Consider the following 12,727-nt stretch of genomic DNA (forward strand, 5'->3'; position numbering starts at 1 on the left):
GGTTTCTTTCCTTACCTAATCCTGGATAAGTAGGTGCACTAGCTGTCATGTGCGTGTATGTTGAAAGTAGTGGATAGCCGCATTACTTGGCAGCTGCTGGCAGGTCCTATGGAAACTTCAGCATACACAAACTTGAGAGTTACTGCTATGGGGTTTATAGCTTTAAAATAAACTTAATTCAGTGTATTTACTCAGTTCTAATACCATTTTGATCAGTTCTAAGCAATGCCTTTAAAACCTCAAGTTTCTGACAAAATGCTAAATTGTGGGAACACGTTTAAACATTTTTAATCAATATTTTTGAAGAGTGAAATGGATGGAGGAGGCTTGTGTTCAGTGAGTAGTGTGCTGGTGGGACTTGTTGCCAAAAAATGACATGGAAGCTGAAAACTGATGTGGGTTCAAACAGACTGAACAAACTCAAGAGCAGGAAATTCATTGTCCGCTAGTGAATACACAGAAACCACATCTGGCTCAGGAAGTCCTTGAACCCAAAATAACTGGGAGTGTGTTTTCATGCTTGGTGTCCTACGGTAAACGATTGTGTTATTGAGCTAAGTTGGGGAGGAAAACGTGTTTGTTAGCATCTTCAGAGTACTGTTTGTCTTGAGAGATTAGTTCTGCTTGTGAACTCTTCCACAGTGTGGTTGTATTCCCCTCTGCTAGTCCAAGTTCGGTGGCTAAGTTTGGGTTACGAAGTTGTTTCCCTGTTACCAATCTATATACAGCTCTGTTCGCTGCAGTAATTTGAGTTTGTCTCTCTGTGTGGTGGATAAAAACACGGTTCTGGCACTTCCTGCGTGAGGAAATCCAGGGGAATGTGTCATCACCTGTAAGCTTCCACCTCCTCCTGCTATGGATTACTTTTATCTATGCACTAATCAACTTGTGACAGTTTTATTATTTCTCTATATGCATATTGTGTGTGTGCATTATACATATTAATATTAATATTACATGTATGCATGCATACATAAAAATGTGTGTATATTAAAGACCAAGGTCGGGGGGAACTCATAATTCATCATTTATCCTCACTTTTTCCCCATAACAACCACCACGGAGAAAAAGTGAGGCTTTTTTGTAACGTTGGCATTGCTTAGGCCCATGTTAGGGCACAACTTCCAGCAAGTTTAAACCAGCAAAACTAGGAAGCTGGAGCAAGTGGGGCAGATCAGGAGCACTACCAGAGAGCTGCTGCCGGTAGCCTTGTTTGCATCTCTCTCTGGCTCACCAGGATCACTAGACAGAAGTAGGTTAGATAACAACCGTATGAATATTTGGCTTTGGAGAGCTGTCACAGATGGAGAGCAGCAGTAGCCAGAAACAAAACATGGGCTTAATTGTGCTGATAGTAATACTCCAGACCATGGCTCTTACACTGCAGTACTTTTACTTTTTTTACTTTAAATAAATACGTCGGGTTGGATTGCAGCTGTAGGGAATGGGCTAACTGAGGTTAAAACCTACTGGTCAGTTGCCAAAATGGAGCATTTTTGGATCAAATGGAGAGAATTTGGATCGTGTGGCAGAATCTGAGACTCTTCCTTACCTATCCTTGCTCATGGCGAGTCTGTCTCCACTATGGATTTGTGAAAAAATCCTGCAGGAGCTGAGCTTTCCACTTAGTGGCACAATCTTAGCGCTGGAATGATTGTTTCTGGGGACACCTTGATGATTCACTTCTGAAAGCAGAGGTAGCTCATCAAGCACTGGATCAGCAGGGCTGCCTTTAACTCCTTTGGAGAGAGAGTGCTTTAGCAGGGGAGATAAATCATTGCACGCCTTCATAGGTTGTCATTATCCCTTCACTTACAGGTTTTAATTAGTCAAACTGCCTTAATGTCTGAAAAGTAGCAGAATGGTAATATCTTGACATGAAGTTACCTGTTGATCAAGGTAGCAACATTATTTTAAGAACAAACTTAAAAAACAAACAAACAAAAGCCTACCTGATAGCGTCCAAGATCTGCTTATCCCACCAAACCAACCACCGCCATGGATGTCAACGGAGGGTCTTAAAAATCCAAGTTCCTTTCGTTCACTTGGTGTAGTGACTGAGCTGATGTTCAGCCAGAAGGTGACGCTAAGAGCTGCTGACTTTTCCTCTGCTAGCTAGTAACTCACGTGGATTAGTACGAGCAATTAGTTGATATTACAGTGTTTAGCAAGCTAGATGCAGAGATCAGTTTGGGGCTTGTTATTGAATTTGTGTATTTACAGCACCATTGAGCAGTAGGAGAGCATCCTTCTGTCGTGCTTCGAGGCGTGTTATCCTAAACTTCACTTGCAACGACAAAGGGATCTCAGGCAATTCAGGGTGCAAAGACATGTCACTAGATGCTTCTCTTTATTCAGCAGCAGCCACCTTATATCACAGAGTAAAGTCCCAGCACTGCTCAGGGCAAACTAATGCACTTTTCAGTGGCAGCCAACACTTCTGGTGTTCCTTTTGCTTCCTCTTGTCGTGCTACTGCTGCCTTGTACGGATGGGATGCATCGAGTGGGCAGCAGGCTGGCTGCTTAAATGTGGGGATGGCATCTGTACCCGAGGAGCTTTTGGTGTTTGCAGAGGTTGAGGTGGGTTGGTCTTGGAGTAAGGCCCCTTAAAGTTGAGAACTTTGTTCTCAGCAGGCCTCGTTAAGCTGGGTGATATTTGTACATGATTAAGTGACAGTCATGGGGATCTCAATGTTTCTATTTGATGAACGGGTGACCTTATGATTTAGTACTCTTACCTTTGCTATTTGTCAAGCTACATGGGCTTTCTTTAAATATGGATAAACATTCCAGTCCTAGAAAATGAATTATTCTGGTTATGTAAATACTTCTGCTAATAGCATGCCTTGTTAGGTTTTGAGAACAAAGTACCCGGTTAAAACTTTCAACTCTGGTAATTACGCCGCAAAATTTGCTAGTTCTGCCTCTCTCAAACTTTGTGTGAACCACTTCTAAAAAGGCTTTATCCTGCAGTTTCATTTCCTCCTGCGTTTGGGCTGCTTTCCAGTAATGAACATTATGGGCATTAAGCCGCAAGTCCCTGTATACGTGCGCGTTGTACCCACGGTCTGTGCCAGCCCCAGGAGCAGCTGAAAATCCCTGCTGGTCTCTGAAAAATATTTCCTGTTTGTAGGGCACGGGGGTGATCCATCACATTTCCTTGAGGTTTGCTGGCGGCTGCTTGATGTGCAGTTTACACTTCGGCTACAACTGAAGATGGAGAAAGTGTATAAAAAAAAAAACAACAAACAGATGAGTTCTCCAAGTTGTTTTTCACTGCCCACTTCCCTTTCTTGTCTTTTCCCAGGGCTGTACCTTGCAGTGTTTCTCTCTGTAGTGTGGTGAGGGACATGCAGTAAGGCTAACCTGCAATACGGGCCCTGGCCTACAGCACGTAAATTAATGTGAGCTGTCAGTCAGCAGCCTGATGAAAGGATATCTTCGGTATCTGTTGGCACAGAGCAGAAAATAGCTAACGCTTACACCAAAACCTTTTTCAGGACACGGAGAACAAAGCTAAGGGAAAAACAGAGGATGTACAAGGAGGGAGCTGAAAGCTGTCGATGGTGTGAGATGGTGCTGGGCATGTCTGCGGCTCTCTCAACTGACCTGCCAAATGCTTGGCAGAGACCTGAGAAGCTGCTTGGTTAGGTATGCTGACTGCTCCCACCTCTCGCCTACTTGTAATACAAATCACAGCTTACCTCTGGATATTAGTATTTATTAAACAACTGCGTAGTGTGTGTGTGTGTGCGGAGCTATTAGGAAACCAAACAAGAGACAGCGATCCTCGATGTTTCGTCAGATTTCAGCGATGAATGTTTGGAATCCCTTGAGGCACACAAGTGTTGTCTGAATGCCAATATCAACATGTGAGGACTTGTTCTTGCATCCAAAACTGATTTCTAAAGCTTAATTGTGTTTTATTTTGAGAGTCTTTGGAGAGCACCACAATCTCAGAAATACTGATTTGGAAAAAATCCAATCTGGCCGTCGATTAGACCCAAGAAGGATCAACTCGTAGGGAAAAAAAGGCTGCGTTGGGAAATGCTTCATCACATTTGATTTCAAGGACTATATTGATACGAAAAGAGCTGAGATGTTGTGCTGCAACACAATATAGTGATGTGCAGCTTTAAGAATGACTGTATAAATCCTCTCTGACCCAATGTAAAACATGCCAGTGTTTGTTCTTGGTTTGTTTAACTCGAGAACGTAGGCTAGAAGAGCTGTTTATCTTGGACACTTCTCAGTAAGCGTCCCCATCTGCTGCTTTTCCGTCTTGAAGAAGGACCGCTCTAGGTCTTCCACTGCTGTTCCTCTCGGAGGATGTCACCCTTCAGTTTGAGGGAACACTGAAATGGCTGGGGGCAGCCCGTGTGTTGTCTTGTATCAGGAATTAGAGCTGGAATCAGGAATTAGTGCCCTTCCCCTAACCTGGTGCAGAAGCTGTTCACCTCCAAGCTGGTGTTATAACTTAGCTCAGAGCATCTTGGTGCAAAGCCAGCAGGGTTAGCCTGGGTAGCTGGAGCTTTACAAGGATGTCTGACTTCTGCTAAAACAGATAAGGACCCTGAAAAAAATCATACAATAATAATAAAGGGGTTGGAAAGGGGAAGGCTTTTGTGGCTTGGTCCCCCAGTAAGAGTAAGGAAGGCAAAGGAACTTGTGTTCAGCACCAATCCTTTCCTAAGGGAAGCGTCGTAGCTTTGCTTTGGGGAGGAAGGTCAGATTGCCCAAGGTGTCTTATTGCAGGTCTGATTTGTGGTGGTGTTTCATGTTGATTTTTGTTGCTTTTTAGTTTGTTTCACTGTATGGGGAAAAAAAGTACTCTGCATTGCCTCTTCTAAAGTAGTTGACAGCAGAAAGCTGCATCACGCTCGGTTTTGTTGTTGGGTTCCTTGTTTTTCCTCACCACGAGTTGACTCTATTGCAAATAAAACTGGGAAATGTCTCTTTCATTGCTTTTCATATGAGTTTAGAAGTCCAAGTGCTGGTTTTGTAAGGATCCTATAAGAATTTAAACTATTCTACCTAAACTTTTCTCTTATGGTGTTCTGTTCTTTTGTATCGGATGCACAACTTAGCCTTTTTTTTTTTTTTTTTTTTTTGGCCTGACAGCTGAAGGAGTATGTACGAAGACATACCAGAGGATTAATGTTAATGATGTTTTTCACAAAGCCATGCAATTGCAAGTACTCTGGGGGGAGCACCTTGTTCAAAGAATCAGAGTAAAATGTATATTTTAAGCGTCATACATACATGTGTCTAGCAGGAACTATAAACGTGTATGGATTACCTGTAATTTTAGCAAAAAGCCAATATTTGATTGAACTGTCAAATAAAAATAAACCAAGGGTCTGTTACCTAGCTCCACTCTTGTGAGAATTTGAATAAAGCTGGAAGCCCTGACAAAGAATAACAAAGCTTCCCCTCTCTATAAACTGTGTTTTGGATGTTAGAGAAGTGTATTTTTATTAATCATGAATAAATTATATTGAATATCTTGGCATTTACATTTCTTTAAAGCAAGACAAGCATCTTCCTCTGTAATCCTCAACCTGCAGCAGTTACCGGGGGCCACTAAAGATGATGTGCCTAAAGAGTCCATGAAATATAAGAAAATGAAAGACAACGCTGCCTTGCTAGCACTGCCAGATAAACACCACATTCAGCATCACTTTTCATTTGCTGCCCAGGAAACATTGCTACTCCTTGCTATGTCCAGAATGTCATACTGATTTGTATAGACCTCAGCTATTAAAGCCACCACTGAGCAGGTTTTGGCTACTCCAGTCTTGTTGTGGGCTGCTGCTTTGTGTACTTCCCAGGGCTTCATGCTTTCAAACTGGGGCTGGGAGCCTCCAGAGATTCAGAGACAGCTCTGAGGAGCCAGGTGTGGAGATGATACTCTCCTAGCAATGCACTGAGGCTTTTAGAAGCAGGGTATAGCATTTATTAGGCAGAATAAGTTACTTTTTTTTTTTTAGGTAACTGCAAAAATCTAATTTCTAAACCATGGGTTGAGGTAAAATTGCAGTAATGACGTAGGTAGTGTCTGTAAAACTGGCAGCTACTTTCTTGCTTTGTGATCTTCTTGACTGGACCACTTCAGCCTTTCAAGCCTGGTTTACTTGATCCTCTGTGCATCTGCATCTCATGTAGTCAGTCAAAAGCTGTTTTTTGGCTGGGTTGAAAAGCTTAACCCCCATCCATACATCTGATAATCTGAGGCCGTTGTCAGATGCTTGGTAGCATCCTGAATTGAACTATGCGACGCTGCTTCCCATCCACACCGTGCTGCTTGTTCCTCAACCTGCATTTGTACCACGGTGACCTGGATCAGGGAAGCTGCACCCGTGGAGGAAAGGGTTCGTCCTCCAGGCAGCTTTCAACCACTCTGGGTTGCTGAGTGGGAGGGAGGAGGATGGTATTACTGCCCTGTAGCTGATGGTAAAACTTCCCCTTGGAAACTAAAGGGTTGTGGAGCAGTGAACGTAGTCTGGTTTGCTCCTAAGAAAAACGATGTTTCCCTAACAGAAAGTCATTGAAATCCTGTGTATGCAATGTGAAAAGCAATGCTTTTGATATTTCAGTGAAGATTTGGTTGTTTGGAAATGGAGAAATTAAGATTTGCTTTCATGGTGGGGTTTGGTGACATGCACAACCCTTTCATGCAGATTTCTCCAAGCTTTCTGGTGTTTTGAACAAATGCAGCAAACCTAGATGGACATCTTGATCGTATTCTCAGTTTTACCACTTCTCAAACCAACTGTGCTCAAAGAGAAACCATCAGAGCTTTGGGACTATGGACCTCTCGCTTTTTAAGTTAATGCACAATGAACACACACAGTCATCAGACCACTCAGCCCTTCACTGAGAGCACAGATACTGAAATCATGCGATGCCTTGAGGGTTTCTTGTTGTTTGTTTTTTAAGTATTAAGCTGCTCTTAAAATAGAAATAGTTTAGCTAGCATCTACAACCTCTCATACTATACCCTTGGGAATATGAAAAAAAGCTTTCTTTGCCTAATTTTGCACACGCTTCAAACTTTTTTAAAATGTTTTTTTAAGACCGAATTGTGTATTTGATATTTTTATCAAACATTGTTTTCATGTCTTGTACGTGTTTGTCTGATTGTTCTGTGCAAAAGAAGCCTCTGTGTACTTCACCGTATCAGTTGAACTAAGTGTGCCTTACACAGCACAGAAATGTAAAATTATCTGAAGAAAAAATGCTGTAACTGTAAATATATATATATATACACACACATAAATGTGGGATGTTAAATGCTTTGCCTCTGATTCTTACCTTGTATATGCTCTATATTTGTTTGGGTATTTACATTTAAAAGAGCTTACAGATGCAGACATCTCCAAACCTCAGTCACGCTGCTTATTCAGGAACTGACAAGCAGTTAACCTCTCTCATGCTGTAGTATTCCTGATTTTGCTACCCTGCTCAGTGTATAGTGATCTCATATTTTCTGTTGTGAGACCCAGCACCCACTCTCCTCTAAAGCAGCATCTTTACATACCTACTGTACTGTTACTGGTATTGGAGAATGGAAGGGGAGGATGTGAGTAATGCATTTTAGGAATGTCTTGCAAGTGCAAAAGTTATTGCCCAGCACGATAAAGTGTTTGGCAAATCAATCTGTCTCACTATTTAAGAAGGCACAAAACCACAACGCTCTGGGCAGTGTATGTTTACTGGATGACCAAATTCACGACAGTACCGTGGTATCTATGAAAGTACAAGAGAAAAGAGAAAGAGCTGGAAGACTTCGGCTTTGGCAAAGATGAATGATAATGGAAATGAGACTATATCTCATTTAAAAACTGACATTTTCCCCTCTTCGTTTTCTTCACTCTGCTCTTTCCTGTGTACCACCTGTCCCCTTCCACACTTCCCCTCTCCCCCAAAACCACATTACATTCCCAGTAATCTAGATTTAAATATTCTTCTGGGAACCTTCACAATGTTAGAGTCTGATGTGTTTGGGTATTATTTTAAAGCACCGTTCCGTAAATGTGAGTATATTGAGTAGGATTAATTGATGCAAAATATTTTAAAATGGTATTTCTAATTTACCTTTCTTGGAAAATGGCTCTGCCTATGATTTTGGAGCACAATGATAAATTGGCAGTCACGCAGAGAGAAAATTAGCCCACACGAGATGGCAGAATGGAGTGTTTGCATATTGACTGCCTAGGAGTGCTCCAAGCATGCCAACACGGACAGTGAACGACTAGATGGGAAGCAGCAGGTCAGAAAAGCTTGGAAGAATACATCACAAAGTGATCTCAAGTAGCAACAATGAAATGCTTAAAAACAAAACAAACAAACAAAACCAGGTAAACATCACACTGGGTTGCACAAATGGGACGTTTGCTTGGGATGCCATTGAACTTTTTCTGGTCTTCTATGGAGTGCTGATAAAACTTTAGGAAAAAAGTTATATCTAACAAGTAGTACAAAATTGCAGAAAGCTGTGGACCAGCTGCCGAGCAAACAGAAGGGACCTGGAAACAGTTCCCAGGGGCTTGTTGAAGCTCTTGGGGTTGCTTAAGTTGGCAAAAAGGAGACTGAGGATAGCTATAGTAAGAGCATATTAAAAAAATGACAGTGAAGAGAAAAGGTATAAATTCTTCCCATTGTGGATAGGACCAGGGGAGCTGGATTGAATTACAGGCAGGGCATTAAGGGAGATGGAACAAACCTTCCCATGCTGGCAGTAGTCAGGTATGGACATAGACTGCCTGGGGAGGCTGCTTGGTGTCCACCACCTGGCACTGGTTGGCTGAGCACCCATCAGAGATGCTGCTGGTGCAGCTGATCCCGCTTTCAGTCATGAATGTGGACAAGATGCCTTCTTCCCGTCCCCTCCAGTCTTGTTTTTGTAGTGGGTTTACGTTGCGAGGTTTTGGTAGTTGGGGGGGGGGGGGGGGGGGCGCTGAAGGGGTGGCTTCTGTGAGAAGAATCCAGAAGCTGTCCCATGTTAGATAAAGGGCCCACCGCTGGTCAGAGCCGAGCCAGTAAGCAATGTAGTTTACGCCTCTGTGAGATCTGGTTTAAGAAAGGGAAAAAAAGCCTGCTGCACACTGCAGCTGGGAAAATGAGCAGTGAGACCCAGCCCTGCAGCCCCCCAGGTCAGTGCAGAAGGAGAGCAGGAGGTGCTCCAGGCACACAGCAGCAGTTCCCCTGCGGCCTGTGGAGAGGCCCCTGGTGGAGCAGGCTGTCTCCCTGCAGCCCATGGGTCCCACATGGAGCAGATCTCCATGCTGCAGCCCATGGAGGAGCCCCTGGTGGAGCAGGTGGATGTGGCCTGGAGGAGGCTGCGGCCCATGGAGAGCCCCCGCAGGAGCAGGCCCCGGGCTGGAGCTGCAGCCTGTGGAGAGGAGCCCACGCAGGAGCAGGGGGGCTGGGGGGAGCTGCTGCCTGTGGGGGACCCGTGCTGGAGCAATTTGCTCCTGGGGGATGGACCTCGTGGTGTAGACCCATCTGGGAGCAGTTCTTGAAGAGCTGCTGCCTGTGGCAGCCCACACCAGCTCGGTTCAGGAAGACTGGCTGCAACCCCTACTCTCCTGTTCCCCTGCACCACTAGCATGTAGGAGGTGGAAGAGGGTGGATGGAGGGAAGCAATACATTTTACTGATCTCCTTACTCTGTTTTCCCTGTGATGATAGCTGTTGAGTGATCTCCCTGTCCTTACCTTGTCTTCTTAGGGCCCTGACCTCAGATTTTATAAAGTCAGATGCACATTTTAATGTACCTGACCTGAGGTGTGTTTTGTGTTATTCTTCACAAGCTCATATTTCATATTTGATTTCTTTTTATTAAGTTCAAAACTGGATCTTTTATATTATTTTTCCCAAAAACTCAGTCTGTTTTAATTGCCTACAACATTAAATTCTATTTAACCTAAAGCTGAGTACTGTACCATGCCCCCATTTTAATGGTTATATGTTTTAGAAATCAAATAACCTAGAAATGATGTGATTCCTACAAAAGGGAAAAATGTAAGTATAGTCAGCTTTCTTTTGCAAGACTAATTGGCAAATCTCACTGCTTTGATATCGTTGAATATCTTGGTTACCTCAGTTAAGAACAGGATCTCAGCTGGAGGCAATTTTATTTATTTAAGCAGGAAAGCCTGAGACTCCATCAGGAAAGATGAAAGTCCAGGTCCAGCTTTCTATGGGGTAAGGACTATCAATTGAGCTTGAGACATGAATCTGTCACTCATGTTTTGAGATGTGTAGGTAGTATGTCATATGAAAGATTTAATAACTAGAATTAATCTGGAAAAAAGGTTATGAAAATATATATTATGCTTTCTTAAAGACTGTATTTAAAATTGCTGTATTGCATGCAGGAAATTCAGTTTATGAACTACAGTCAATAAAACCTTTTAAATCTAGTGGGTTTATTTGTTTTTAAAAAAAAAAATCTAAACTACAAGAGTATACCATAACTTTTTTTGTTTTTTTTTTTTTTTGTTCGCTTGTTGTCGTGGACAACAACCAGGACACTTGTTTTGTTTTTATCTGAGTCTCAGCAATCACACTGTCTTGAATTTTACAATTCCAAACTTAAAAATCTAAAACTGAATATTTATATACTTCCTTTACTTTTTATAAGAGTTTAATGTTTAGATTCTTTTTAATAAGTTTTTATTTAACACATACTTTCCTTAGTTGGTATGCCAGTATATATAGCAAGATACCGCACTGCTTGACTAGGAACATTATAATCTTTATCTTGTTTTAACACAATTTTAAACTTCTATCACAATTTGTTTTCTCCAAAAATAATGCCACGCTTAAGCCAACACAAGTTCCTAAAACTCCCACTTTAATTTTTTTTTTCTTCTACTGGCACTTTTGCAAGACAAGTGATGTAAAGAGGGATAATCTCACCGTAACATCTTGTTCTGGCAAAAGATTTTCGTAGGACTGTGAAAAGGCTGCTTGGGCACTGCCAGCATGCTCTGTGCTGCAGCAAGGGCCTGGGGAAACTTTCCCGTTGGCTTTAATGAGATCTGGCGCCGCCTGTGTGAAACTCTCGGGTTTTTTTGAAAAGTAGAGAGAGGCTCCTTATCACGGGAAGACTTCTTGGCAGCCACCTGAAAAAGCGTTGATATCAGTGCCTATTTGGCCAGTTCTGATAAGAGTAAAGTTTCTTATCCCAAGTTTCCTATGATGCAGCCAGAGCCACCAAAACCAAACCATTTTTAAATTATGGAATGCTTCAAGTGTTTAGTTATGTTGTGGTCTGTGGTTTTGGGTTGTTTTCTTCCTGAACGCTGCAAGCTGAAAATAAATACACATCCATTAAAATAACTTGCCAATGAGTACCCCGAGTCTGCGAACACGAAGTGTTTTCAGCACGTAATTAGTAACTTGCTAAGGAAAACTGTCTGTTCTGGGATTCCCACATCCTTGCACCCATGTGGGCTCAGCTCCCTGCATCCTCACCCACTGATGGAGCCAGAAGCTTCCTTGTAAGCCCCGTAGGTCTCAGCTGCAAGCACATTTGGAGTGAGACGGGCCTGCTTCGTTCAGTGCACCTTCACCACCTCTGGTTTGAGAAGCTGATGGGCGATGGTGTGGAGCTGGGTGGCAAAGCCACTGAAAAGACCCGACTGCAAAGCACAGGCTGTGGACCTGGGCCAGAAATCAGCTATCAAGAAGCACCAGGGCTGCGCTGAGAAAAGTGATTAAATATTGATCAAATGCATTATTAAAGTAATTAAATATCCAACAAATATCATTTATTTCTGTGAGAGAGGTGGGCTGCGAGTGTCAGTCTGGCTGGACAAGATTTAGCAGCCACAGCTGAGCGGCCCCCACGTGAACACCAGTACGCCTGCCCCTGACTGGCTGTGGCTGCCTACGAGATGTCTGAAATACTGAAATATTAAACCCAAAAAAAGGTCTGGAAACCAAACCTTGTTTTTATTTGAATTTATGGCTCTGTCACCACCTCTGCCTATAAGGTGTGTCCCCATTCATCCCCTGGGGCCATGGTTTCACAGAGAGGGAGCAGAAGGTCCCTTCTTCCTCCTCCCCGCCATGCCCCCTGCCACCACATGCTGCCTGGGTCATGGGCACGCCTCTGGAGGCCCAAAGGCACCCTTGGGCATAGAGAAGCAACAGATATTTGTTGCTACTGGAAACCTCGTGAAGTTCAGCAAGGGGACAGGCAGAGTCCTGCACCTGGGCCTGAACAACCCCAGGCACCAGCACATGGCGGGGGCTGCCCAGCTGGGAAGCAGCTCTGCAGAAAGGAGCTGGGGGTCCCGGTGGGCACCAAGTTGAACACAAGGCAGTGATGTGGTCTGGCTGCTGAGAAGGCTGGTGTTACCCTGGGCTGCGTTAAGTAATGTATTGCCTGCAGGTTGAGAGACTGCTCAGCCTGGAGAAGAGGAGGCCCAGGGGATCTCATCACTGTCTGTACATCCCTGAGGGGAAGGTGCAGGGAGGACGGAGCCAGGCTGTGTGCAGTGGTGCCCAGTGCCAGGACAGGAGGCCCTGGGCACAACCTGGCCCCCAGGAGGCTCCCCCTGAGCACCAGGAGCCCTTCTGTGCTGTGTGGGTGACGGAGCCCTGGCACAGGCTGCCCAGAGGCTGTGGGGTCTCCTCCTTGGAGCCCTTCAGCAGCCGCCTGGACGTGGTGCTGGGCACCCTGCTCTGGGTGTCCCTGCTTGGGCACGGGTGGC

The 12,727-nt window shown here is 44.0% G+C and overlaps 1 long non-coding RNA gene across 1 annotated transcript; it reads right to left on the reverse strand.

The window, feature by feature from the left end:
* Positions 1-1,977: 1,977 nt before the first annotated feature.
* Positions 1,978-11,682, reverse strand: LOC309874827. The gene is made up of 3 exons (XR_014316922.1): positions 10,926-11,682; positions 3,316-3,448; positions 1,978-3,210 (listed from the first exon to the last, which is right to left on the reverse strand). It is a non-coding gene; the product is annotated as an uncharacterized lncRNA (long non-coding RNA).
* Between the last annotated feature and the right edge of the window lie 1,045 nt (positions 11,683-12,727).

Source organism: Aythya marila (assembly GCF_965140915.1).
Source record: "Aythya marila genome assembly, chromosome: 2".
NCBI classification, from domain to species: Eukaryota; Metazoa; Chordata; class Aves; order Anseriformes; family Anatidae; genus Aythya; species Aythya marila.